Source organism: Phalangium opilio, unplaced genomic scaffold (assembly GCF_054372755.1).
Source record: "Phalangium opilio isolate 3A_F unplaced genomic scaffold, DU_Popi_V2 ptg000352l_1, whole genome shotgun sequence".
Lineage (NCBI taxonomy): Eukaryota > Metazoa > Arthropoda > Arachnida > Opiliones > Phalangiidae > Phalangium > Phalangium opilio.
In genome coordinates, this window is record NW_028324228.1 from 3,297,856 (window position 1) to 3,315,904 (window position 18,049).

The 18,049-nt window shown below is 42.5% G+C and overlaps 78 non-coding genes across 78 annotated transcripts; all 78 read left to right on the top strand.

Annotated features, from left to right (window-relative positions):
- Window positions 1-116: 116 nt before the first annotated feature.
- On the top strand, window positions 117-188 carry TRNAD-GUC (transfer RNA aspartic acid (anticodon GUC)). Its single transcript has one exon. It is a non-coding gene; the product is annotated as a tRNA-Asp (tRNA).
- Window positions 189-332: 144 nt separating this feature from the next.
- Window positions 333-404, top strand: TRNAD-GUC (transfer RNA aspartic acid (anticodon GUC)). Its single transcript has one exon. It is a non-coding gene; the product is annotated as a tRNA-Asp (tRNA).
- A 66-nt stretch (window positions 405-470) lies between these two features.
- Window positions 471-541, top strand: TRNAG-UCC (transfer RNA glycine (anticodon UCC)). The gene has a single exon. It is a non-coding gene; the product is annotated as a tRNA-Gly (tRNA).
- A 257-nt stretch (window positions 542-798) lies between these two features.
- TRNAD-GUC (transfer RNA aspartic acid (anticodon GUC)) lies at window positions 799-870 on the top strand. The gene has a single exon. It is a non-coding gene; the product is annotated as a tRNA-Asp (tRNA).
- Window positions 871-1,014: 144 nt separating this feature from the next.
- Window positions 1,015-1,086, top strand: TRNAD-GUC (transfer RNA aspartic acid (anticodon GUC)). The gene has a single exon. It is a non-coding gene; the product is annotated as a tRNA-Asp (tRNA).
- Window positions 1,087-1,152: 66 nt separating this feature from the next.
- TRNAG-UCC (transfer RNA glycine (anticodon UCC)) lies at window positions 1,153-1,223 on the top strand. Its single transcript has one exon. It is a non-coding gene; the product is annotated as a tRNA-Gly (tRNA).
- A 258-nt stretch (window positions 1,224-1,481) lies between these two features.
- TRNAD-GUC (transfer RNA aspartic acid (anticodon GUC)) lies at window positions 1,482-1,553 on the top strand. The gene has a single exon. It is a non-coding gene; the product is annotated as a tRNA-Asp (tRNA).
- Window positions 1,554-1,619: 66 nt separating this feature from the next.
- TRNAG-UCC (transfer RNA glycine (anticodon UCC)) lies at window positions 1,620-1,690 on the top strand. Its single transcript has one exon. It is a non-coding gene; the product is annotated as a tRNA-Gly (tRNA).
- Window positions 1,691-1,948: 258 nt separating this feature from the next.
- TRNAD-GUC (transfer RNA aspartic acid (anticodon GUC)) lies at window positions 1,949-2,020 on the top strand. Its single transcript has one exon. It is a non-coding gene; the product is annotated as a tRNA-Asp (tRNA).
- Window positions 2,021-2,086: 66 nt separating this feature from the next.
- On the top strand, window positions 2,087-2,157 carry TRNAG-UCC (transfer RNA glycine (anticodon UCC)). Its single transcript has one exon. It is a non-coding gene; the product is annotated as a tRNA-Gly (tRNA).
- A 258-nt stretch (window positions 2,158-2,415) lies between these two features.
- On the top strand, window positions 2,416-2,487 carry TRNAD-GUC (transfer RNA aspartic acid (anticodon GUC)). Its single transcript has one exon. It is a non-coding gene; the product is annotated as a tRNA-Asp (tRNA).
- A 144-nt stretch (window positions 2,488-2,631) lies between these two features.
- Window positions 2,632-2,703, top strand: TRNAD-GUC (transfer RNA aspartic acid (anticodon GUC)). The gene has a single exon. It is a non-coding gene; the product is annotated as a tRNA-Asp (tRNA).
- Window positions 2,704-2,769: 66 nt separating this feature from the next.
- Window positions 2,770-2,840, top strand: TRNAG-UCC (transfer RNA glycine (anticodon UCC)). Its single transcript has one exon. It is a non-coding gene; the product is annotated as a tRNA-Gly (tRNA).
- A 258-nt stretch (window positions 2,841-3,098) lies between these two features.
- On the top strand, window positions 3,099-3,170 carry TRNAD-GUC (transfer RNA aspartic acid (anticodon GUC)). The gene has a single exon. It is a non-coding gene; the product is annotated as a tRNA-Asp (tRNA).
- A 144-nt stretch (window positions 3,171-3,314) lies between these two features.
- On the top strand, window positions 3,315-3,386 carry TRNAD-GUC (transfer RNA aspartic acid (anticodon GUC)). Its single transcript has one exon. It is a non-coding gene; the product is annotated as a tRNA-Asp (tRNA).
- A 66-nt stretch (window positions 3,387-3,452) lies between these two features.
- TRNAG-UCC (transfer RNA glycine (anticodon UCC)) lies at window positions 3,453-3,523 on the top strand. Its single transcript has one exon. It is a non-coding gene; the product is annotated as a tRNA-Gly (tRNA).
- A 258-nt stretch (window positions 3,524-3,781) lies between these two features.
- On the top strand, window positions 3,782-3,853 carry TRNAD-GUC (transfer RNA aspartic acid (anticodon GUC)). Its single transcript has one exon. It is a non-coding gene; the product is annotated as a tRNA-Asp (tRNA).
- A 66-nt stretch (window positions 3,854-3,919) lies between these two features.
- On the top strand, window positions 3,920-3,990 carry TRNAG-UCC (transfer RNA glycine (anticodon UCC)). Its single transcript has one exon. It is a non-coding gene; the product is annotated as a tRNA-Gly (tRNA).
- A 258-nt stretch (window positions 3,991-4,248) lies between these two features.
- On the top strand, window positions 4,249-4,320 carry TRNAD-GUC (transfer RNA aspartic acid (anticodon GUC)). The gene has a single exon. It is a non-coding gene; the product is annotated as a tRNA-Asp (tRNA).
- A 144-nt stretch (window positions 4,321-4,464) lies between these two features.
- Window positions 4,465-4,536, top strand: TRNAD-GUC (transfer RNA aspartic acid (anticodon GUC)). The gene has a single exon. It is a non-coding gene; the product is annotated as a tRNA-Asp (tRNA).
- Window positions 4,537-4,602: 66 nt separating this feature from the next.
- TRNAG-UCC (transfer RNA glycine (anticodon UCC)) lies at window positions 4,603-4,673 on the top strand. Its single transcript has one exon. It is a non-coding gene; the product is annotated as a tRNA-Gly (tRNA).
- A 258-nt stretch (window positions 4,674-4,931) lies between these two features.
- Window positions 4,932-5,003, top strand: TRNAD-GUC (transfer RNA aspartic acid (anticodon GUC)). Its single transcript has one exon. It is a non-coding gene; the product is annotated as a tRNA-Asp (tRNA).
- A 66-nt stretch (window positions 5,004-5,069) lies between these two features.
- TRNAG-UCC (transfer RNA glycine (anticodon UCC)) lies at window positions 5,070-5,140 on the top strand. The gene has a single exon. It is a non-coding gene; the product is annotated as a tRNA-Gly (tRNA).
- A 258-nt stretch (window positions 5,141-5,398) lies between these two features.
- Window positions 5,399-5,470, top strand: TRNAD-GUC (transfer RNA aspartic acid (anticodon GUC)). Its single transcript has one exon. It is a non-coding gene; the product is annotated as a tRNA-Asp (tRNA).
- Window positions 5,471-5,614: 144 nt separating this feature from the next.
- Window positions 5,615-5,686, top strand: TRNAD-GUC (transfer RNA aspartic acid (anticodon GUC)). The gene has a single exon. It is a non-coding gene; the product is annotated as a tRNA-Asp (tRNA).
- A 66-nt stretch (window positions 5,687-5,752) lies between these two features.
- TRNAG-UCC (transfer RNA glycine (anticodon UCC)) lies at window positions 5,753-5,823 on the top strand. Its single transcript has one exon. It is a non-coding gene; the product is annotated as a tRNA-Gly (tRNA).
- Window positions 5,824-6,081: 258 nt separating this feature from the next.
- Window positions 6,082-6,153, top strand: TRNAD-GUC (transfer RNA aspartic acid (anticodon GUC)). The gene has a single exon. It is a non-coding gene; the product is annotated as a tRNA-Asp (tRNA).
- Window positions 6,154-6,219: 66 nt separating this feature from the next.
- On the top strand, window positions 6,220-6,290 carry TRNAG-UCC (transfer RNA glycine (anticodon UCC)). Its single transcript has one exon. It is a non-coding gene; the product is annotated as a tRNA-Gly (tRNA).
- A 258-nt stretch (window positions 6,291-6,548) lies between these two features.
- TRNAD-GUC (transfer RNA aspartic acid (anticodon GUC)) lies at window positions 6,549-6,620 on the top strand. Its single transcript has one exon. It is a non-coding gene; the product is annotated as a tRNA-Asp (tRNA).
- Window positions 6,621-6,764: 144 nt separating this feature from the next.
- On the top strand, window positions 6,765-6,836 carry TRNAD-GUC (transfer RNA aspartic acid (anticodon GUC)). Its single transcript has one exon. It is a non-coding gene; the product is annotated as a tRNA-Asp (tRNA).
- Window positions 6,837-6,902: 66 nt separating this feature from the next.
- On the top strand, window positions 6,903-6,973 carry TRNAG-UCC (transfer RNA glycine (anticodon UCC)). The gene has a single exon. It is a non-coding gene; the product is annotated as a tRNA-Gly (tRNA).
- Window positions 6,974-7,231: 258 nt separating this feature from the next.
- Window positions 7,232-7,303, top strand: TRNAD-GUC (transfer RNA aspartic acid (anticodon GUC)). The gene has a single exon. It is a non-coding gene; the product is annotated as a tRNA-Asp (tRNA).
- A 66-nt stretch (window positions 7,304-7,369) lies between these two features.
- On the top strand, window positions 7,370-7,440 carry TRNAG-UCC (transfer RNA glycine (anticodon UCC)). The gene has a single exon. It is a non-coding gene; the product is annotated as a tRNA-Gly (tRNA).
- Window positions 7,441-7,697: 257 nt separating this feature from the next.
- Window positions 7,698-7,769, top strand: TRNAD-GUC (transfer RNA aspartic acid (anticodon GUC)). Its single transcript has one exon. It is a non-coding gene; the product is annotated as a tRNA-Asp (tRNA).
- Window positions 7,770-7,835: 66 nt separating this feature from the next.
- On the top strand, window positions 7,836-7,906 carry TRNAG-UCC (transfer RNA glycine (anticodon UCC)). Its single transcript has one exon. It is a non-coding gene; the product is annotated as a tRNA-Gly (tRNA).
- A 258-nt stretch (window positions 7,907-8,164) lies between these two features.
- TRNAD-GUC (transfer RNA aspartic acid (anticodon GUC)) lies at window positions 8,165-8,236 on the top strand. The gene has a single exon. It is a non-coding gene; the product is annotated as a tRNA-Asp (tRNA).
- A 66-nt stretch (window positions 8,237-8,302) lies between these two features.
- TRNAG-UCC (transfer RNA glycine (anticodon UCC)) lies at window positions 8,303-8,373 on the top strand. The gene has a single exon. It is a non-coding gene; the product is annotated as a tRNA-Gly (tRNA).
- A 257-nt stretch (window positions 8,374-8,630) lies between these two features.
- TRNAD-GUC (transfer RNA aspartic acid (anticodon GUC)) lies at window positions 8,631-8,702 on the top strand. Its single transcript has one exon. It is a non-coding gene; the product is annotated as a tRNA-Asp (tRNA).
- Window positions 8,703-8,768: 66 nt separating this feature from the next.
- Window positions 8,769-8,839, top strand: TRNAG-UCC (transfer RNA glycine (anticodon UCC)). The gene has a single exon. It is a non-coding gene; the product is annotated as a tRNA-Gly (tRNA).
- A 258-nt stretch (window positions 8,840-9,097) lies between these two features.
- Window positions 9,098-9,169, top strand: TRNAD-GUC (transfer RNA aspartic acid (anticodon GUC)). Its single transcript has one exon. It is a non-coding gene; the product is annotated as a tRNA-Asp (tRNA).
- Window positions 9,170-9,235: 66 nt separating this feature from the next.
- On the top strand, window positions 9,236-9,306 carry TRNAG-UCC (transfer RNA glycine (anticodon UCC)). The gene has a single exon. It is a non-coding gene; the product is annotated as a tRNA-Gly (tRNA).
- A 258-nt stretch (window positions 9,307-9,564) lies between these two features.
- TRNAD-GUC (transfer RNA aspartic acid (anticodon GUC)) lies at window positions 9,565-9,636 on the top strand. The gene has a single exon. It is a non-coding gene; the product is annotated as a tRNA-Asp (tRNA).
- Window positions 9,637-9,702: 66 nt separating this feature from the next.
- TRNAG-UCC (transfer RNA glycine (anticodon UCC)) lies at window positions 9,703-9,773 on the top strand. Its single transcript has one exon. It is a non-coding gene; the product is annotated as a tRNA-Gly (tRNA).
- A 258-nt stretch (window positions 9,774-10,031) lies between these two features.
- TRNAD-GUC (transfer RNA aspartic acid (anticodon GUC)) lies at window positions 10,032-10,103 on the top strand. The gene has a single exon. It is a non-coding gene; the product is annotated as a tRNA-Asp (tRNA).
- Window positions 10,104-10,247: 144 nt separating this feature from the next.
- On the top strand, window positions 10,248-10,319 carry TRNAD-GUC (transfer RNA aspartic acid (anticodon GUC)). Its single transcript has one exon. It is a non-coding gene; the product is annotated as a tRNA-Asp (tRNA).
- Window positions 10,320-10,385: 66 nt separating this feature from the next.
- TRNAG-UCC (transfer RNA glycine (anticodon UCC)) lies at window positions 10,386-10,456 on the top strand. Its single transcript has one exon. It is a non-coding gene; the product is annotated as a tRNA-Gly (tRNA).
- Window positions 10,457-10,714: 258 nt separating this feature from the next.
- On the top strand, window positions 10,715-10,786 carry TRNAD-GUC (transfer RNA aspartic acid (anticodon GUC)). The gene has a single exon. It is a non-coding gene; the product is annotated as a tRNA-Asp (tRNA).
- A 66-nt stretch (window positions 10,787-10,852) lies between these two features.
- Window positions 10,853-10,923, top strand: TRNAG-UCC (transfer RNA glycine (anticodon UCC)). Its single transcript has one exon. It is a non-coding gene; the product is annotated as a tRNA-Gly (tRNA).
- A 258-nt stretch (window positions 10,924-11,181) lies between these two features.
- Window positions 11,182-11,253, top strand: TRNAD-GUC (transfer RNA aspartic acid (anticodon GUC)). Its single transcript has one exon. It is a non-coding gene; the product is annotated as a tRNA-Asp (tRNA).
- Window positions 11,254-11,397: 144 nt separating this feature from the next.
- On the top strand, window positions 11,398-11,469 carry TRNAD-GUC (transfer RNA aspartic acid (anticodon GUC)). The gene has a single exon. It is a non-coding gene; the product is annotated as a tRNA-Asp (tRNA).
- Window positions 11,470-11,535: 66 nt separating this feature from the next.
- Window positions 11,536-11,606, top strand: TRNAG-UCC (transfer RNA glycine (anticodon UCC)). Its single transcript has one exon. It is a non-coding gene; the product is annotated as a tRNA-Gly (tRNA).
- Window positions 11,607-11,864: 258 nt separating this feature from the next.
- TRNAD-GUC (transfer RNA aspartic acid (anticodon GUC)) lies at window positions 11,865-11,936 on the top strand. The gene has a single exon. It is a non-coding gene; the product is annotated as a tRNA-Asp (tRNA).
- Window positions 11,937-12,002: 66 nt separating this feature from the next.
- Window positions 12,003-12,073, top strand: TRNAG-UCC (transfer RNA glycine (anticodon UCC)). The gene has a single exon. It is a non-coding gene; the product is annotated as a tRNA-Gly (tRNA).
- A 258-nt stretch (window positions 12,074-12,331) lies between these two features.
- Window positions 12,332-12,403, top strand: TRNAD-GUC (transfer RNA aspartic acid (anticodon GUC)). The gene has a single exon. It is a non-coding gene; the product is annotated as a tRNA-Asp (tRNA).
- Window positions 12,404-12,547: 144 nt separating this feature from the next.
- TRNAD-GUC (transfer RNA aspartic acid (anticodon GUC)) lies at window positions 12,548-12,619 on the top strand. The gene has a single exon. It is a non-coding gene; the product is annotated as a tRNA-Asp (tRNA).
- Window positions 12,620-12,685: 66 nt separating this feature from the next.
- On the top strand, window positions 12,686-12,756 carry TRNAG-UCC (transfer RNA glycine (anticodon UCC)). The gene has a single exon. It is a non-coding gene; the product is annotated as a tRNA-Gly (tRNA).
- Window positions 12,757-13,013: 257 nt separating this feature from the next.
- TRNAD-GUC (transfer RNA aspartic acid (anticodon GUC)) lies at window positions 13,014-13,085 on the top strand. Its single transcript has one exon. It is a non-coding gene; the product is annotated as a tRNA-Asp (tRNA).
- A 144-nt stretch (window positions 13,086-13,229) lies between these two features.
- TRNAD-GUC (transfer RNA aspartic acid (anticodon GUC)) lies at window positions 13,230-13,301 on the top strand. Its single transcript has one exon. It is a non-coding gene; the product is annotated as a tRNA-Asp (tRNA).
- A 66-nt stretch (window positions 13,302-13,367) lies between these two features.
- On the top strand, window positions 13,368-13,438 carry TRNAG-UCC (transfer RNA glycine (anticodon UCC)). Its single transcript has one exon. It is a non-coding gene; the product is annotated as a tRNA-Gly (tRNA).
- Window positions 13,439-13,696: 258 nt separating this feature from the next.
- On the top strand, window positions 13,697-13,768 carry TRNAD-GUC (transfer RNA aspartic acid (anticodon GUC)). The gene has a single exon. It is a non-coding gene; the product is annotated as a tRNA-Asp (tRNA).
- Window positions 13,769-13,834: 66 nt separating this feature from the next.
- Window positions 13,835-13,905, top strand: TRNAG-UCC (transfer RNA glycine (anticodon UCC)). The gene has a single exon. It is a non-coding gene; the product is annotated as a tRNA-Gly (tRNA).
- Window positions 13,906-14,163: 258 nt separating this feature from the next.
- TRNAD-GUC (transfer RNA aspartic acid (anticodon GUC)) lies at window positions 14,164-14,235 on the top strand. The gene has a single exon. It is a non-coding gene; the product is annotated as a tRNA-Asp (tRNA).
- A 66-nt stretch (window positions 14,236-14,301) lies between these two features.
- TRNAG-UCC (transfer RNA glycine (anticodon UCC)) lies at window positions 14,302-14,372 on the top strand. Its single transcript has one exon. It is a non-coding gene; the product is annotated as a tRNA-Gly (tRNA).
- A 258-nt stretch (window positions 14,373-14,630) lies between these two features.
- On the top strand, window positions 14,631-14,702 carry TRNAD-GUC (transfer RNA aspartic acid (anticodon GUC)). The gene has a single exon. It is a non-coding gene; the product is annotated as a tRNA-Asp (tRNA).
- A 144-nt stretch (window positions 14,703-14,846) lies between these two features.
- On the top strand, window positions 14,847-14,918 carry TRNAD-GUC (transfer RNA aspartic acid (anticodon GUC)). Its single transcript has one exon. It is a non-coding gene; the product is annotated as a tRNA-Asp (tRNA).
- Window positions 14,919-14,984: 66 nt separating this feature from the next.
- TRNAG-UCC (transfer RNA glycine (anticodon UCC)) lies at window positions 14,985-15,055 on the top strand. The gene has a single exon. It is a non-coding gene; the product is annotated as a tRNA-Gly (tRNA).
- Window positions 15,056-15,313: 258 nt separating this feature from the next.
- Window positions 15,314-15,385, top strand: TRNAD-GUC (transfer RNA aspartic acid (anticodon GUC)). Its single transcript has one exon. It is a non-coding gene; the product is annotated as a tRNA-Asp (tRNA).
- Window positions 15,386-15,451: 66 nt separating this feature from the next.
- On the top strand, window positions 15,452-15,522 carry TRNAG-UCC (transfer RNA glycine (anticodon UCC)). The gene has a single exon. It is a non-coding gene; the product is annotated as a tRNA-Gly (tRNA).
- Window positions 15,523-15,780: 258 nt separating this feature from the next.
- On the top strand, window positions 15,781-15,852 carry TRNAD-GUC (transfer RNA aspartic acid (anticodon GUC)). The gene has a single exon. It is a non-coding gene; the product is annotated as a tRNA-Asp (tRNA).
- Window positions 15,853-15,996: 144 nt separating this feature from the next.
- On the top strand, window positions 15,997-16,068 carry TRNAD-GUC (transfer RNA aspartic acid (anticodon GUC)). The gene has a single exon. It is a non-coding gene; the product is annotated as a tRNA-Asp (tRNA).
- A 66-nt stretch (window positions 16,069-16,134) lies between these two features.
- TRNAG-UCC (transfer RNA glycine (anticodon UCC)) lies at window positions 16,135-16,205 on the top strand. The gene has a single exon. It is a non-coding gene; the product is annotated as a tRNA-Gly (tRNA).
- Window positions 16,206-16,463: 258 nt separating this feature from the next.
- On the top strand, window positions 16,464-16,535 carry TRNAD-GUC (transfer RNA aspartic acid (anticodon GUC)). Its single transcript has one exon. It is a non-coding gene; the product is annotated as a tRNA-Asp (tRNA).
- Window positions 16,536-16,601: 66 nt separating this feature from the next.
- On the top strand, window positions 16,602-16,672 carry TRNAG-UCC (transfer RNA glycine (anticodon UCC)). The gene has a single exon. It is a non-coding gene; the product is annotated as a tRNA-Gly (tRNA).
- A 258-nt stretch (window positions 16,673-16,930) lies between these two features.
- TRNAD-GUC (transfer RNA aspartic acid (anticodon GUC)) lies at window positions 16,931-17,002 on the top strand. Its single transcript has one exon. It is a non-coding gene; the product is annotated as a tRNA-Asp (tRNA).
- Window positions 17,003-17,146: 144 nt separating this feature from the next.
- TRNAD-GUC (transfer RNA aspartic acid (anticodon GUC)) lies at window positions 17,147-17,218 on the top strand. The gene has a single exon. It is a non-coding gene; the product is annotated as a tRNA-Asp (tRNA).
- Window positions 17,219-17,284: 66 nt separating this feature from the next.
- Window positions 17,285-17,355, top strand: TRNAG-UCC (transfer RNA glycine (anticodon UCC)). The gene has a single exon. It is a non-coding gene; the product is annotated as a tRNA-Gly (tRNA).
- Window positions 17,356-17,613: 258 nt separating this feature from the next.
- On the top strand, window positions 17,614-17,685 carry TRNAD-GUC (transfer RNA aspartic acid (anticodon GUC)). Its single transcript has one exon. It is a non-coding gene; the product is annotated as a tRNA-Asp (tRNA).
- A 66-nt stretch (window positions 17,686-17,751) lies between these two features.
- On the top strand, window positions 17,752-17,822 carry TRNAG-UCC (transfer RNA glycine (anticodon UCC)). Its single transcript has one exon. It is a non-coding gene; the product is annotated as a tRNA-Gly (tRNA).
- The last annotated feature ends 227 nt before the right edge of the window (window positions 17,823-18,049 follow it).

Here is an 18,049-nt window from a genome sequence, read left to right on the forward strand (position 1 = left end):
TCAAACTCACTTTTTCATTTAATTAGTGACTATCGCGCATGCTCCGGGACTTAGCGAAAAAAATTCGGATAGAAGTACTATAAGTTTAAAAAACTGAGATAACCAAATATGGTTCATCCTCGGTAGTATAGTGGTGAGTATCCTCGCCTGTCACGCGAGAGACCGGGGTTCGATTCCCCGCCGGGGAGCGGTTTATTATATGTATACTAATCTAGGCTTCTTTTGTGTGTCATATCGAAGTGTGACCTATGCAAGCATCGGTAGTTCAATGGTAGAAAATTCGGATAGAAGTACTATAAGATTAAAAAACTGAGATAACCAAATTTGATTCATCCTCGGTAGTATAGTGGTGAGTATCCTCGCCTGTCACGCGAGAGACCGGGGTTCGATTCCCCGCCGGGGAGCGGTTTTTTAAATGTATACTAATCTATGCTTCTTTTGTGTGTCATATCGAAGTGTGACCTATGCAAGCATCGGTAGTTCAATGGTAGAATTCTCGCCTTCCAAGCGGGAGGTCCGGGTTCGATTCCCGGCCGGTGCAAGCCGTACGATCTCGTTTCTTTGACTTTCAAAATCGTGCACATTTTTTTAAAACCAATAACGTTTCTCGAAAAGTAAAGGGTTCAGAAATCGCCTTGACCATTATTTCTAGCGTAGAGTATTTTATTGGGTTACTTTTTCTTCAAACTCACTTTTTCATTTAATTAGTGACTATCGCGCATGCTCCGGGACTTAGCGAAAAAAATTCGGATAGAAGTACTATAAGTTTAAAAAACTGAGATAACCAAATATGGTTCATCCTCGGTAGTATAGTGGTGAGTATCCTCGCCTGTCACGCGAGAGACCGGGGTTCGATTCCCCGCCGGGGAGCGGTTTATTATATGTATACTAATCTAGGCTTCTTTTGTGTGTCATATCGAAGTGTGACCTATGCAAGCATCGGTAGTTCAATGGTAGAAAATTCGGATAGGAGTACTATAAGATTAAAAAACTGAGATAACCAAATTTGATTCATCCTCGGTAGTATAGTGGTGAGTATCCTCGCCTGTCACGCGAGAGACCGGGGTTCGATTCCCCGCCGGGGAGCGGTTTTTTAAATGTATACTAATCTATGCTTCTTTTGTGTGTCATATCGAAGTGTGACCTATGCAAGCATCGGTAGTTCAATGGTAGAATTCTCGCCTTCCAAGCGGGAGGTCCGGGTTCGATTCCCGGCCGGTGCAAGCCGTACGATCTCGTTTCTTTGACTCTCAAAATCGTGCACATTTTTTGTAAAACCAATAACGTTTCTCGAAAAGTAAAGGGTTCAGAAATCGCCTTGACCATTATTTCTAGCGTAGAGTATTTTATTGGGTTACTTTTTCTTCAAACTCACTTTTTCATTTAATTAGTGACTATCGCGCATGCTCCGGGACTTAGCGAAAAAAATTCGGATAGAAGTACTATAAGTTTAAAAAACTGAGATAACCAAATATGGTTCATCCTCGGTAGTATAGTGGTGAGTATCCTCGCCTGTCACGCGAGAGACCGGGGTTCGATTCCCCGCCGGGGAGCGGTTTTTTAAATGTATACTAATCTAGGCTTCTTTTGTGTGTCATATCGAAGTGTGACCTATGCAAGCATCGGTAGTTCAATGGTAGAATTCTCGCCTTCCAAGCGGGAGGTCCGGGTTCGATTCCCGGCCGGTGCAAGCCGTACGATCTCGTTTTTTTGACTCTCAAAATCGTGCACATTTTTTGTAAAACCAATAACGTTTCTCGAAAAGTAAAGGGTGTAGAAATCGCCTTGACCATTATTTCTAGCGTAGAGTATTTTATTGGGTTACTTTTTCTTCAAACTCACTTTTTCATTTAATTAGTGACTATCGCGCATGCTCCGGGACTTAGCGAAAAAAATTCGGATAGAAGTACTATAAGTTTAAAAAACTGAGATAACCAACTTTTATTCATCCTCGGTAGTATAGTGGTGAGTATCCTCGCCTGTCACGCGAGAGACCGGGGTTCGATTCCCCGCCGGGGAGCGGTTTATTATATGTATACTAATCTAGGCTTCTTTTGTGTGTCATATCGAAGTGTGACCTATGCAAGCATCGGTAGTTCAATGGTAGAATTCTCGCCTTCCAAGCGGGAGGTCCGGGTTCGATTCCCGGCCTGTGCAAGCCGTACGATCTCGTTTTTTTGACTCTCAAAATCGTGCACATTTTTTGTAAAACCAAAAACGTTTCTCGAAAAGTAAAGGGTGCAGAAATCGCCTTGACCATTATTTCTAGCGTAGAGTATTTTATTGGGTTACTTTTTCTTCAAACTCACTTTTTCATTTAATTAGTGACTATCGCGCATGCTCCGGGACTTAGCGAAAAAAATTCGGATAGAAGTACTATAAGTTTAAAAAACTGAGATAACCAAATATGGTTCATCCTCGGTAGTATAGTGGTGAGTATCCTCGCCTGTCACGCGAGAGACCGGGGTTCGATTCCCCGCCGGGGAGCGGTTTATTATATGTATACTAATCTAGGCTTCTTTTGTGTGTCATATCGAAGTGTGACCTATGCAAGCATCGGTAGTTCAATGGTAGAAAATTCGGATAGAAGTACTATAAGATTAAAAAACTGAGATAACCAAATTTGATTCATCCTCGGTAGTATAGTGGTGAGTATCCTCGCCTGTCACGCGAGAGACCGGGGTTCGATTCCCCGCCGGGGAGCGGTTTTTTAAATGTATACTAATCTATGCTTCTTTTGTGTGTCATATCGAAGTGTGACCTATGCAAGCATCGGTAGTTCAATGGTAGAATTCTCGCCTTCCAAGCGGGAGGTCCGGGTTCGATTCCCGGCCGGTGCAAGCCGTACGATCTCGTTTCTTTGACTCTCAAAATCGTGCACATTTTTTGTAAAACCAATAACGTTTCTCGAAAAGTAAAGGGTTCAGAAATCGCCTTGACCATTATTTCTAGCGTAGAGTATTTTATTGGGTTACTTTTTCTTCAAACTCACTTTTTCATTTAATTAGTGACTATCGCGCATGCTCCGGGACTTAGCGAAAAAAATTCGGATAGAAGTACTATAAGTTTAAAAAACTGAGATAACCAAATATGGTTCATCCTCGGTAGTATAGTGGTGAGTATCCTCGCCTGTCACGCGAGAGACCGGGGTTCGATTCCCCGCCGGGGAGCGGTTTATTATATGTATACTAATCTAGGCTTCTTTTGTGTGTCATATCGAAGTGTGACCTATGCAAGCATCGGTAGTTCAATGGTAGAAAATTCGGATAGAAGTACTATAAGATTAAAAAACTGAGATAACCAAATTTGATTCATCCTCGGTAGTATAGTGGTGAGTATCCTCGCCTGTCACGCGAGAGACCGGGGTTCGATTCCCCGCCGGGGAGCGGTTTTTTAAATGTATACTAATCTATGCTTCTTTTGTGTGTCATATCGAAGTGTGACCTATGCAAGCATCGGTAGTTCAATGGTAGAATTCTCGCCTTCCAAGCGGGAGGTCCGGGTTCGATTCCCGGCCGGTGCAAGCCGTACGATCTCGTTTCTTTGACTCTCAAAATCGTGCACATTTTTTGTAAAACCAATAACGTTTCTCGAAAAGTAAAGGGTTCAGAAATCGCCTTGACCATTATTTCTAGCGTAGAGTATTTTATTGGGTTACTTTTTCTTCAAACTCACTTTTTCATTTAATTAGTGACTATCGCGCATGCTCCGGGACTTAGCGAAAAAAATTCGGATAGAAGTACTATAAGTTTAAAAAACTGAGATAACCAAATATGGTTCATCCTCGGTAGTATAGTGGTGAGTATCCTCGCCTGTCACGCGAGAGACCGGGGTTCGATTCCCCGCCGGGGAGCGGTTTTTTAAATGTATACTAATCTAGGCTTCTTTTGTGTGTCATATCGAAGTGTGACCTATGCAAGCATCGGTAGTTCAATGGTAGAATTCTCGCCTTCCAAGCGGGAGGTCCGGGTTCGATTCCCGGCCGGTGCAAGCCGTACGATCTCGTTTTTTTGACTCTCAAAATCGTGCACATTTTTTGTAAAACCAATAACGTTTCTCGAAAAGTAAAGGGTGCAGAAATCGCCTTGACCATTATTTCTAGCGTAGAGTATTTTATTGGGTTACTTTTTCTTCAAACTCACTTTTTCATTTAATTAGTGACTATCGCGCATGCTCCGGGACTTAGCGAAAAAAATTCGGATAGAAGTACTATAAGTTTAAAAAACTGAGATAACCAAATATGGTTCATCCTCGGTAGTATAGTGGTGAGTATCCTCGCCTGTCACGCGAGAGACCGGGGTTCGATTCCCCGCCGGGGAGCGGTTTATTATATGTATACTAATCTAGGCTTCTTTTGTGTGTCATATCGAAGTGTGACCTATGCAAGCATCGGTAGTTCAATGGTAGAAAATTCGGATAGAAGTACTATAAGATTAAAAAACTGAGATAACCAAATTTGATTCATCCTCGGTAGTATAGTGGTGAGTATCCTCGCCTGTCACGCGAGAGACCGGGGTTCGATTCCCCGCCGGGGAGCGGTTTTTTAAATGTATACTAATCTATGCTTCTTTTGTGTGTCATATCGAAGTGTGACCTATGCAAGCATCGGTAGTTCAATGGTAGAATTCTCGCCTTCCAAGCGGGAGGTCCGGGTTCGATTCCCGGCCGGTGCAAGCCGTACGATCTCGTTTCTTTGACTCTCAAAATCGTGCACATTTTTTGTAAAACCAATAACGTTTCTCGAAAAGTAAAGGGTTCAGAAATCGCCTTGACCATTATTTCTAGCGTAGAGTATTTTATTGGGTTACTTTTTCTTCAAACTCACTTTTTCATTTAATTAGTGACTATCGCGCATGCTCCGGGACTTAGCGAAAAAAATTCGGATAGAAGTACTATAAGTTTAAAAAACTGAGATAACCAAATATGGTTCATCCTCGGTAGTATAGTGGTGAGTATCCTCGCCTGTCACGCGAGAGACCGGGGTTCGATTCCCCGCCGGGGAGCGGTTTTTTAAATGTATACTAATCTAGGCTTCTTTTGTGTGTCATATCGAAGTGTGACCTATGCAAGCATCGGTAGTTCAATGGTAGAATTCTCGCCTTCCAAGCGGGAGGTCCGGGTTCGATTCCCGGCCGGTGCAAGCCGTACGATCTCGTTTTTTTGACTCTCAAAATCGTGCACATTTTTTGTAAAACCAATAACGTTTCTCGAAAAGTAAAGGGTGCAGAAATCGCCTTGACCATTATTTCTAGCGTAGAGTATTTTATTGGGTTACTTTTTCTTCAAACTCACTTTTTCATTTAATTAGTGACTATCGCGCATGCTCCGGGACTTAGCGAAAAAAATTCGGATAGAAGTACTATAAGTTTAAAAAACTGAGATAACCAAATATGGTTCATCCTCGGTAGTATAGTGGTGAGTATCCTCGCCTGTCACGCGAGAGACCGGGGTTCGATTCCCCGCCGGGGAGCGGTTTATTATATGTATACTAATCTAGGCTTCTTTTGTGTGTCATATCGAAGTGTGACCTATGCAAGCATCGGTAGTTCAATGGTAGAAAATTCGGATAGAAGTACTATAAGATTAAAAAACTGAGATAACCAAATTTGATTCATCCTCGGTAGTATAGTGGTGAGTATCCTCGCCTGTCACGCGAGAGACCGGGGTTCGATTCCCCGCCGGGGAGCGGTTTTTTAAATGTATACTAATCTATGCTTCTTTTGTGTGTCATATCGAAGTGTGACCTATGCAAGCATCGGTAGTTCAATGGTAGAATTCTCGCCTTCCAAGCGGGAGGTCCGGGTTCGATTCCCGGCCGGTGCAAGCCGTACGATCTCGTTTCTTTGACTCTCAAAATCGTGCACATTTTTTGTAAAACCAATAACGTTTCTCGAAAAGTAAAGGGTTCAGAAATCGCCTTGACCATTATTTCTAGCGTAGAGTATTTTATTGGGTTACTTTTTCTTCAAACTCACTTTTTCATTTAATTAGTGACTATCGCGCATGCTCCGGGACTTAGCGAAAAAAATTCGGATAGAAGTACTATAAGTTTAAAAAACTGAGATAACCAAATATGGTTCATCCTCGGTAGTATAGTGGTGAGTATCCTCGCCTGTCACGCGAGAGACCGGGGTTCGATTCCCCGCCGGGGAGCGGTTTTTTAAATGTATACTAATCTAGGCTTCTTTTGTGTGTCATATCGAAGTGTGACCTATGCAAGCATCGGTAGTTCAATGGTAGAATTCTCGCCTTCCAAGCGGGAGGTCCGGGTTCGATTCCCGGCCTGTGCAAGCCGTACGATCTCGTTTTTTTGACTCTCAAAATCGTGCACATTTTTTGTAAAACCAATAACGTTTCTCGAAAAGTAAAGGGTGCAGAAATCGCCTTGACCATTATTTCTAGCGTAGAGTATTTTATTGGGTTACTTTTTCTTCAAACTCACTTTTTCATTTAATTAGTGACTATCGCGCATGCTCCGGGACTTAGCGAAAAAAATTCGGATAGAAGTACTATAAGTTTAAAAAACTGAGATAACCAAATATGGTTCATCCTCGGTAGTATAGTGGTGAGTATCCTCGCCTGTCACGCGAGAGACCGGGGTTCGATTCCCCGCCGGGGAGCGGTTTATTATATGTATACTAATCTAGGCTTCTTTTGTGTGTCATATCGAAGTGTGACCTATGCAAGCATCGGTAGTTCAATGGTAGAAAATTCGGATAGAAGTACTATAAGATTAAAAAACTGAGATAACCAAATTTGATTCATCCTCGGTAGTATAGTGGTGAGTATCCTCGCCTGTCACGCGAGAGACCGGGGTTCGATTCCCCGCCGGGGAGCGGTTTTTTAAATGTATACTAATCTATGCTTCTTTTGTGTGTCATATCGAAGTGTGACCTATGCAAGCATCGGTAGTTCAATGGTAGAATTCTCGCCTTCCAAGCGGGAGGTCCGGGTTCGATTCCCGGCCGGTGCAAGCCGTACGATCTCGTTTCTTTGACTCTCAAAATCGTGCACATTTTTTGTAAAACCAATAACGTTTCTCGAAAAGTAAAGGGTTCAGAAATCGCCTTGACCATTATTTCTAGCGTAGAGTATTTTATTGGGTTACTTTTTCTTCAAACTCACTTTTTCATTTAATTAGTGACTATCGCGCATGCTCCGGGACTTAGCGAAAAAAATTCGGATAGAAGTACTATAAGTTTAAAAAACTGAGATAACCAAATATGGTTCATCCTCGGTAGTATAGTGGTGAGTATCCTCGCCTGTCACGCGAGAGACCGGGGTTCGATTCCCCGCCGGGGAGCGGTTTTTTAAATGTATACTAATCTAGGCTTCTTTTGTGTGTCATATCGAAGTGTGACCTATGCAAGCATCGGTAGTTCAATGGTAGAATTCTCGCCTTCCAAGCGGGAGGTCCGGGTTCGATTCCCGGCCGGTGCAACCCGTACGATCTCGTTTCTTTGACTCTCAAAATCGTGCACATTTTTTTAAAACCAATAACATTTCTCGAAAAGTAAAGGGTTCAGAAATCGCCTTGACCATTATTTCTAGCGTAGAGTATTTTATTGGGTTACTTTTTCTTCAAACTAACTTTTTCATTTAATTAGTGACTATCGCGCATGCTCCGGGACTTAGCGAAAAAAATTCGGATAGAAGTACTATAAGTTTAAAAAACTGAGATAACCAAATATGGTTCATCCTCGGTAGTATAGTGGTGAGTATCCTCGCCTGTCACGCGAGAGACCGGGGTTCGATTCCCCGCCGGGGAGCGGTTTTTTAAATGTATACTAATCTAGGCTTCTTTTGTGTGTCATATCGAAGTGTGACCTATGCAAGCATCGGTAGTTCAATGGTAGAATTCTCGCCTTCCAAGCGGGAGGTCCGGGTTCGATTCCCGGCCGGTGCAAGCCGTACGATCTCGTTTCTTTGACTCTCAAAATCGTGCACATTTTTTGTAAAACCAATAACGTTTCTCGAAAAGTAAAGGGTTCAGAAATCGCCTTGACCATTATTTCTAGCGTAGAGTATTTTATTGGGTTACTTTTTCTTCAAACTCACTTTTTCATTTAATTAGTGACTATCGCGCATGCTCCGGGACTTAGCGAAAAAAATTCGGATAGAAGTACTATAAGTTTAAAAAACTGAGATAACCAAATATGGTTCATCCTCGGTAGTATAGTGGTGAGTATCCTCGCCTGTCACGCGAGAGACCGGGGTTCGATTCCCCGCCGGGGAGCGGTTTTTTAAATGTATACTAATCTAGGCTTCTTTTGTGTGTCATATCGAAGTGTGACCTATGCAAGCATCGGTAGTTCAATGGTAGAATTCTCGCCTTCCAAGCGGGAGGTCCGGGTTCGATTCCCGGCCGGTGCAACCCGTACGATCTCGTTTCTTTGACTCTCAAAATCGTGCACATTTTTTTAAAACCAATAACATTTCTCGAAAAGTAAAGGGTTCAGAAATCGCCTTGACCATTATTTCTAGCGTAGAGTATTTTATTGGGTTACTTTTTCTTCAAACTAACTTTTTCATTTAATTAGTGACTATCGCGCATGCTCCGGGACTTAGCGAAAAAAATTCGGATAGAAGTACTATAAGTTTAAAAAACTGAGATAACCAAATATGGTTCATCCTCGGTAGTATAGTGGTGAGTATCCTCGCCTGTCACGCGAGAGACCGGGGTTCGATTCCCCGCCGGGGAGCGGTTTTTTAAATGTATACTAATCTAGGCTTCTTTTGTGTGTCATATCGAAGTGTGACCTATGCAAGCATCGGTAGTTCAATGGTAGAATTCTCGCCTTCCAAGCGGGAGGTCCGGGTTCGATTCCCGGCCGGTGCAAGCCGTACGATCTCGTTTCTTTGACTCTCAAAATCGTGCACATTTTTTGTAAAACCAATAACGTTTCTCGAAAAGTAAAGGGTTCAGAAATCGCCTTGACCATTATTTCTAGCGTAGAGTATTTTATTGGGTTACTTTTTCTTCAAACTCACTTTTTCATTTAATTAGTGACTATCGCGCATGCTCCGGGACTTAGCGAAAAAAATTCGGATAGAAGTACTATAAGTTTAAAAAACTGAGATAACCAAATATGGTTCATCCTCGGTAGTATAGTGGTGAGTATCCTCGCCTGTCACGCGAGAGACCGGGGTTCGATTCCCCGCCGGGGAGCGGTTTTTTAAATGTATACTAATCTAGGCTTCTTTTGTGTGTCATATCGAAGTGTGACCTATGCAAGCATCGGTAGTTCAATGGTAGAATTCTCGCCTTCCAAGCGGGAGGTCCGGGTTCGATTCCCGGCCGGTGCAAGCCGTACGATCTCGTTTCTTTGACTCTCAAAATCGTGCACATTTTTTGTAAAACCAATAACGTTTCTCGAAAAGTAAAGGGTTCAGAAATCGCCTTGACCATTATTTCTAGCGTAGAGTATTTTATTGGGTTACTTTTTCTTCAAACTCACTTTTTCATTTAATTAGTGACTATCGCGCATGCTCCGGGACTTAGCGAAAAAAATTCGGATAGAAGTACTATAAGTTTAAAAAACTGAGATAACCAAATATGGTTCATCCTCGGTAGTATAGTGGTGAGTATCCTCGCCTGTCACGCGAGAGACCGGGGTTCGATTCCCCGCCGGGGAGCGGTTTTTTAAATGTATACTAATCTAGGCTTCTTTTGTGTGTCATATCGAAGTGTGACCTATGCAAGCATCGGTAGTTCAATGGTAGAATTCTCGCCTTCCAAGCGGGATGTCCGGGTTCGATTCCCGGCCGGTGCAACCCGTACGATCTCGTTTCTTTGACTCTCAAAATCGTGCACATTTTTTGTAAAACCAATAACCTTTCTCGAAAAGTAAAGTGTTCAGAAATCGCCTAGACCATTATTTCTAGCGTAGAGTATTTTATAGGGTTACTTTTTCTTCAAACTCACTTTTTCATTTAATTACTGACTATTGCACATGCTCCGGGACTTTGCGAAAAAAATTCGGATAGAAGTACTATAAGTTTAAAAAACTGAGATAACCAGCTTTCATTCATGCTCGGTAGTATAGTGGTGAGTATCCTCGCCTGTCACGCGAGAGACCGGGGTTCGATTCCCCGCCGGGGAGCGGTTTATTATATGTATACTAATCTAGGCTTCTTTTGTGTGTCATATCGAAGTGTGACCTATGCAAGCATCGGTAGTTCAATGGTAGAAAATTCGGATAGAAGTACTATAAGATTAAAAAACTGAGATAACCAAATTTGATTCATCCTCGGTAGTATAGTGGTGAGTATCCTCGCCTGTCACGCGAGAGACCGGGGTTCGATTCCCCGCCGGGGAGCGGTTTTTTAAATGTATACTAATCTATGCTTCTTTTGTGTGTCATATCGAAGTGTGACCTATGCAAGCATCGGTAGTTCAATGGTAGAATTCTCGCCTTCCAAGCGGGAGGTCCGGGTTCGATTCCCGGCCGGTGCAAGCCGTACGATCTCGTTTCTTTGACTCTCAAAATCGTGCACATTTTTTGTAAAACCAATAACGTTTCTCGAAAAGTAAAGGGTTCAGAAATCGCCTTGACCATTATTTCTAGCGTAGAGTATTTTATTGGGTTACTTTTTCTTCAAACTCACTTTTTCATTTAATTAGTGACTATCGCGCATGCTCCGGGACTTAGCGAAAAAAATTCGGATAGAAGTACTATAAGTTTAAAAAACTGAGATAACCAACTTTTATTCATCCTCGGTAGTATAGTGGTGAGTATCCTCGCCTGTCACGCGAGAGACCGGGGTTCGATTCCCCGCCGGGGAGCGGTTTATTATATGTATACTAATCTAGGCTTCTTTTGTGTGTCATATCGAAGTGTGACCTATGCAAGCATCGGTAGTTCAATGGTAGAATTCTCGCCTTCCAAGCGGGAGGTCCGGGTTCGATTCCCGGCCTGTGCAAGCCGTACGATCTCGTTTTTTTGACTCTCAAAATCGTGCACATTTTTTGTAAAACCAATAACGTTTCTCGAAAAGTAAAGGGTGCAGAAATCGCCTTGACCATTATTTCTAGCGTAGAGTATTTTATAGGGTTACTTTTTCTTCAAACTCACTTTTTCATTTAATTACTGACTATTGCACATGCTCCGGGACTTAGCGAAAAAAATTCGGATAGAAGTACTATAAGTTTAAAAAACTGAGATAACCAGCTTTCATTCATGCTCGGTAGTATAGTGGTGAGTATCCTCGCCTGTCACGCGAGAGACCGGGGTTCGATTCCCCGCCGGGGAGCGGTTTATTATATGTATACTAATCTAGGCTTCTTTTGTGTGTCATATCGAAGTGTGACCTATGCAAGCATCGGTAGTTCAATGGTAGAAAATTCGGATAGAAGTACTATAAGATTAAAAAACTGAGATAACCAAATTTGATTCATCCTCGGTAGTATAGTGGTGAGTATCCTCGCCTGTCACGCGAGAGACCGGGGTTCGATTCCCCGCCGGGGAGCGGTTTTTTAAATGTATACTAATCTATGCTTCTTTTGTGTGTCATATCGAAGTGTGACCTATGCAAGCATCGGTAGTTCAATGGTAGAATTCTCGCCTTCCAAGCGGGAGGTCCGGGTTCGATTCCCGGCCGGTGCAAGCCGTACGATCTCGTTTCTTTGACTCTCAAAATCGTGCACATTTTTTGTAAAACCAATAACGTTTCTCGAAAAGTAAAGGGTTCAGAAATCGCCTTGACCATTATTTCTAGCGTAGAGTATTTTATTGGGTTACTTTTTCTTCAAACTCACTTTTTCATTTAATTAGTGACTATCGCGCATGCTCCGGGACTTAGCGAAAAAAATTCGGATAGAAGTACTATAAGTTTAAAAAACTGAGATAACCAACTTTTATTCATCCTCGGTAGTATAGTGGTGAGTATCCTCGCCTGTCACGCGAGAGACCGGGGTTCGATTCCCCGCCGGGGAGCGGTTTATTATATGTATACTAATCTAGGCTTCTTTTGTGTGTCATATCGAAGTGTGACCTATGCAAGCATCGGTAGTTCAATGGTAGAATTCTCGCCTTCCAAGCGGGAGGTCCGGGTTCGATTCCCGGCCTGTGCAAGCCGTACGATCTCGTTTTTTTGACTCTCAAAATCGTGCACATTTTTTGTAAAACCAATAACGTTTCTCGAAAAGTAAAGGGTGCAGAAATCGCCTTGACCATTATTTCTAGCGTAGAGTATTTTATTGGGTTACTTTTTCTTCAAACTCACTTTTTCATTTAATTAGTGACTATCGCGCATGCTCCGGGACTTAGCGAAAAAAATTCGGATAGAAGTACTATAAGTTTAAAAAACTGAGATAACCAAATATGGTTCATCCTCGGTAGTATAGTGGTGAGTATCCTCGCCTGTCACGCGAGAGACCGGGGTTCGATTCCCCGCCGGGGAGCGGTTTATTATATGTATACTAATCTAGGCTTCTTTTGTGTGTCATATCGAAGTGTGACCTATGCAAGCATCGGTAGTTCAATGGTAGAAAATTCGGATAGAAGTATTATAAGATTAAAAAACTGAGATAACCAAATTTGATTCATCCTCGGTAGTATAGTGGTGAGTATCCTCGCCTGTCACGCGAGAGACCGGGGTTCGATTCCCCGCCGGGGAGCGGTTTTTTAAATGTATACTAATCTATGCTTCTTTTGTGTGTCATATCGAAGTGTGACCTATGCAAGCATCGGTAGTTCAATGGTAGAATTCTCGCCTTCCAAGCGGGAGGTCCGGGTTCGATTCCCGGCCGGTGCAAGCCGTACGATCTCGTTTCTTTGACTTTCAAAATCGTGCACATTTTTTTAAAACCAATAACGTTTCTCGAAAAGTAAAGGGTTCAGAAATCGCCTTGACCATTATTTCTAGCGTAGAGTATTTTATTGGGTTACTTTTTCTTCAAACTCACTTTTTCATTTAATTAGTGACTATCGCGCATGCTCCGGGACTTAGCGAAAAAAATTCGGATAGAAGTACTATAAGTTTAAAAAACTGAGATAACCAAATATGGTTCATCCTCGGTAGTATAGTGGTGAGTATCCTCGCCTGTCACGCGAGAGACCGGGGTTCGATTCCCCGCCGGGGAGCGGTTTATTATATGTATACTAATCTAGGCTTCTTTTGTGTGTCATATCGAAGTGTGACCTATGCAAGCATCGGTAGTTCAATGGTAGAAAATTCGGATAGGAGTACTATAAGATTAAAAAACTGAGATAACCAAATTTGATTCATCCTCGGTAGTATAGTGGTGAGTATCCTCGCCTGTCACGCGAGAGACCGGGGTTCGATTCCCCGCCGGGGAGCGGTTTTTTAAATGTATACTAATCTATGCTTCTTTTGTGTGTCATATCGAAGTGTGACCTATGCAAGCATCGGTAGTTCAATGGTAGAATTCTCGCCTTCCAAGCGGGAGGTCCGGGTTCGATTCCCGGCCGGTGCAAGCCGTACGATCTCGTTTCTTTGACTCTCAAAATCGTGCACATTTTTTGTAAAACCAATAACGTTTCTCGAAAAGTAAAGGGTTCAGAAATCGCCTTGACCATTATTTCTAGCGTAGAGTATTTTATTGGGTTACTTTTTCTTCAAACTCACTTTTTCATTTAATTAGTGACTATCGCGCATGCTCCGGGACTTAGCGAAAAAAATTCGGATAGAAGTACTATAAGTTTAAAAAACTGAGATAACCAAATATGGTTCATCCTCGGTAGTATAGTGGTGAGTATCCTCGCCTGTCACGCGAGAGACCGGGGTTCGATTCCCCGCCGGGGAGCGGTTTTTTAAATGTATACTAATCTAGGCTTCTTTTGTGTGTCATATCGAAGTGTGACCTATGCAAGCATCGGTAGTTCAATGGTAGAATTCTCGCCTTCCAAGCGGGAGGTCCGGGTTCGATTCCCGGCCGGTGCAAGCCGTACGATCTCGTTTTTTTGACTCTCAAAATCGTGCACATTTTTTGTAAAACCAATAACGTTTCTCGAAAAGTAAAGGGTTCAGAAATCGCCTTGACCATTATTTCTAGCGTAGAGTATTTTATTGGGTTACTTTTTCTTCAAACTCACTTTTTCATTTAATTAGTGACTATCGCGCATGCTCCGGGACTTAGCGAAAAAAATTCGGATAGAAGTACTATAAGTTTAAAAAACTGAGATAACCAACTTTTATTCATCCTCGGTAGTATAGTGGTGAGTATCCTCGCCTGTCACGCGAGAGACCGGGGTTCGATTCCCCGCCGGGGAGCGGTTTATTATATGTATACTAATCTAGGCTTCTTTTGTGTGTCATATCGAAGTGTGACCTATGCAAGCATCGGTAGTTCAATGGTAGAATTCTCGCCTTCCAAGCGGGAGGTCCGGGTTCGATTCCCGGCCTGTGCAAGCCGTACGATCTCGTTTTTTTGACTCTCAAAATCGTGCACATTTTTTGTAAAACCAATAACGTTTCTCGAAAAGTAAAGGGTGCAGAAATCGCCTTGACCATTATTTCTAGCGTAGAGTATTTTATTGGGTTACTTTTTCTTCAAACTCACTTTTTCATTTAATTAGTGACTATCGCGCATGCTCCGGGACTTAGCGAAAAAAATTCGGATAGAAGTACTATAAGTTTAAAAAACTGAGATAACCAAATATGGTTCATCCTCGGTAGTATAGTGGTGAGTATCCTCGCCTGTCACGCGAGAGACCGGGGTTCGATTCCCCGCCGGGGAGCGGTTTATTATATGTATACTAATCTAGGCTTCTTTTGTGTGTCATATCGAAGTGTGACCTATGCAAGCATCGGTAGTTCAATGGTAGAAAATTCGGATAGAAGTACTATAAGATTAAAAAACTGAGATAACCAAATTTGATTCATCCTCGGTAGTATAGTGGTGAGTATCCTCGCCTGTCACGCGAGAGACCGGGGTTCGATTCCCCGCCGGGGAGCGGTTTTTTAAATGTATACTAATCTATGCTTCTTTTGTGTGTCATATCGAAGTGTGACCTATGCAAGCATCGGTAGTTCAATGGTAGAATTCTCGCCTTCCAAGCGGGAGGTCCGGGTTCGATTCCCGGCCGGTGCAAGCCGTACGATCTCGTTTCTTTGACTCTCAAAATCGTGCACATTTTTTGTAAAACCAATAACGTTTCTCGAAAAGTAAAGGGTTCAGAAATCGCCTTGACCATTATTTCTAGCGTAGAGTATTTTATTGGGTTACTTTTTCTTCAAACTCACTTTTTCATTTAATTAGTGACTATCGCGCATGCTCCGGGACTTAGCGAAAAAAATTCGGATAGAAGTACTATAAGTTTAAAAAACTGAGATAACCAAATATGGTTCATCCTCGGTAGTATAGTGGTGAGTATCCTCGCCTGTCACGCGAGAGACCGGGGTTCGATTCCCCGCCGGGGAGCGGTTTTTTAAATGTATACTAATCTAGGCTTCTTTTGTGTGTCATATCGAAGTGTGACCTATGCAAGCATCGGTAGTTCAATGGTAGAATTCTCGCCTTCCAAGCGGGAGGTCCGGGTTCGATTCCCGGCCGGTGCAAGCCGTACGATCTCGTTTTTTTGACTCTCAAAATCGTGCACATTTTTTGTAAAACCAATAACGTTTCTCGAAAAGTAAAGGGTGCAGAAATCGCCTTGACCATTATTTCTAGCGTAGAGTATTTTATTGGGTTACTTTTTCTTCAAACTCACTTTTTCATTTAATTAGTGACTATCGCGCATGCTCCGGGACTTAGCGAAAAAAATTCGGATAGAAGTACTATAAGTTTAAAAAACTGAGATAACCAAATATGGTTCATCCTCGGTAGTATAGTGGTGAGTATCCTCGCCTGTCACGCGAGAGACCGGGGTTCGATTCCCCGCCGGGGAGCGGTTTATTATATGTATACTAATCTAGGCTTCTTTTGTGTGTCATATCGAAGTGTGACCTATGCAAGCATCGGTAGTTCAATGGTAGAAAATTCGGATAGAAGTACTATAAGATTAAAAAACTGAGATAACCAAATTTGATTCATCCTCGGAAGTATAGTGGTGAGTATCCTCGCCTGTCACGCGAGAGACCGGGGTTCGATTCCCCGCCGGGGAGCGGTTTTTTAAATGTATACTAATCTATGCTTCTTTTGTGTGTCATATCGAAGTGTGACCTATGCAAGCATCGGTAGTTCAATGGTAGAATTCTCGCCTTCCAAGCGGGAGGTCCGGGTTCGATTCCCGGCCGGTGCAAGCCGTACGATCTCGTTTCTTTGACTCTCAAAATCGTGCACATTTTTTGTAAAACCAATAACGTTTCTCGAAAAGTAAAGGGTTCAGAAATCGCCTTGACCATTATTTCTAGCGTAGAGTATTTTATTGGGTTACTTTTTCTTCAAACTCACTTTTTCATTTAATTAGTGACTATCGCGCATGCTCCGGGACTTAGCGAAAAAAATTCGGATAGAAGTACTATAAGTTTAAAAAACTGAGATAACCAACTTTTATTCATCCTCGGTAGTATAGTGGTGAGTATCCTCGCCTGTCACGCGAGAGACCGGGGTTCGATTCCCCGCCGGGGAGCGGTTTATTATATGTATACTAATCTAGGCTTCTTTTGTGTGTCATATCGAAGTGTGACCTATGCAAGCATCGGTAGTTCAATGGTAGAATTCTCGCCTTCCAAGCGGGAGGTCCGGGTTCGATTCCCGGCCTGTGCAAGCCGTACGATCTCGTTTTTTTGACTCTCAAAATCGTGCACATTTTTTGTAAAACCAATAACGTTTCTCGAAAAGTAAAGGGTGCAGAAATCGCCTTGACCATTATTTCTAGCGTAGAGTATTTTATTGGGTTACTTTTTCTTCAAACTCACTTTTTCATTTAATTAGTGACTATCGCGCATGCTCCGGGACTTAGCGAAAAAAATTCGGATAGAAGTACTATAAGTTTAAAAAACTGAGATAACCAAATATGGTTCATCCTCGGTAGTATAGTGGTGAGTATCCTCGCCTGTCACGCGAGAGACCGGGGTTCGATTCCCCGCCGGGGAGCGGTTTATTATATGTATACTAATCTAGGCTTCTTTTGTGTGTCATATCGAAGTGTGACCTATGCAAGCATCGGTAGTTCAATGGTAGAAAATTCGGATAGAAGTACTATAAGATTAAAAAACTGAGATAACCAAATTTGATTCATCCTCGGTAGTATAGTGGTGAGTATCCTCGCCTGTCACGCGAGAGACCGGGGTTCGATTCCCCGCCGGGGAGCGGTTTTTTAAATGTATACTAATCTATGCTTCTTTTGTGTGTCATATCGAAGTGTGACCTATGCAAGCATCGGTAGTTCAATGGTAGAATTCTCGCCTTCCAAGCGGGAGGTCCGGGTTCGATTCCCGGCCGGTGCAAGCCGTACGATCTCGTTTCTTTGACTCTCAAAATCGTGCACATTTTTTGTAAAACCAATAACGTTTCTCGAAAAGTAAAGGGTTCAGAAATCGCCTTGACCATTATTTCTAGCGTAGAGTATTTTATTGGGTTACTTTTTCTTCAAACTCACTTTTTCATTTAATTAGTGACTATCGCGCATGCTCCGGGACTTAGCGAAAAAAATTCGGATAGAAGTACTATAAGTTTAAAAAACTGAGATAACCAAATATGGTTCATCCTCGGTAGTATAGTGGTGAGTATCCTCGCCTGTCACGCGAGAGACCGGGGTTCGATTCCCCGCCGGGGAGCGGTTTTTTAAATGTATACTAATCTAGGCTTCTTTTGTGTGTCATATCGAAGTGTGACCTATGCAAGCATCGGTAGTTCAATGGTAGAATTCTCGCCTTCCAAGCGGGAGGTCCGGGTTCGATTCCCGGCCGGTGCAAGCCGTACGATCTCGTTTTTTTGACTCTCAAAATCGTGCACATTTTTTGTAAAACCAATAACGTTTCTCGAAAAGTAAAGGGTGCAGAAATCGCCTTGACCATTATTTCTAGCGTAGAGTATTTTATTGGGTTACTTTTTCTTCAAACTCACTTTTTCATTTAATTAGTGACTATCGCGCATGCTCCGGGACTTAGCGAAAAAAATTCGGATAGAAGTACTATAAGT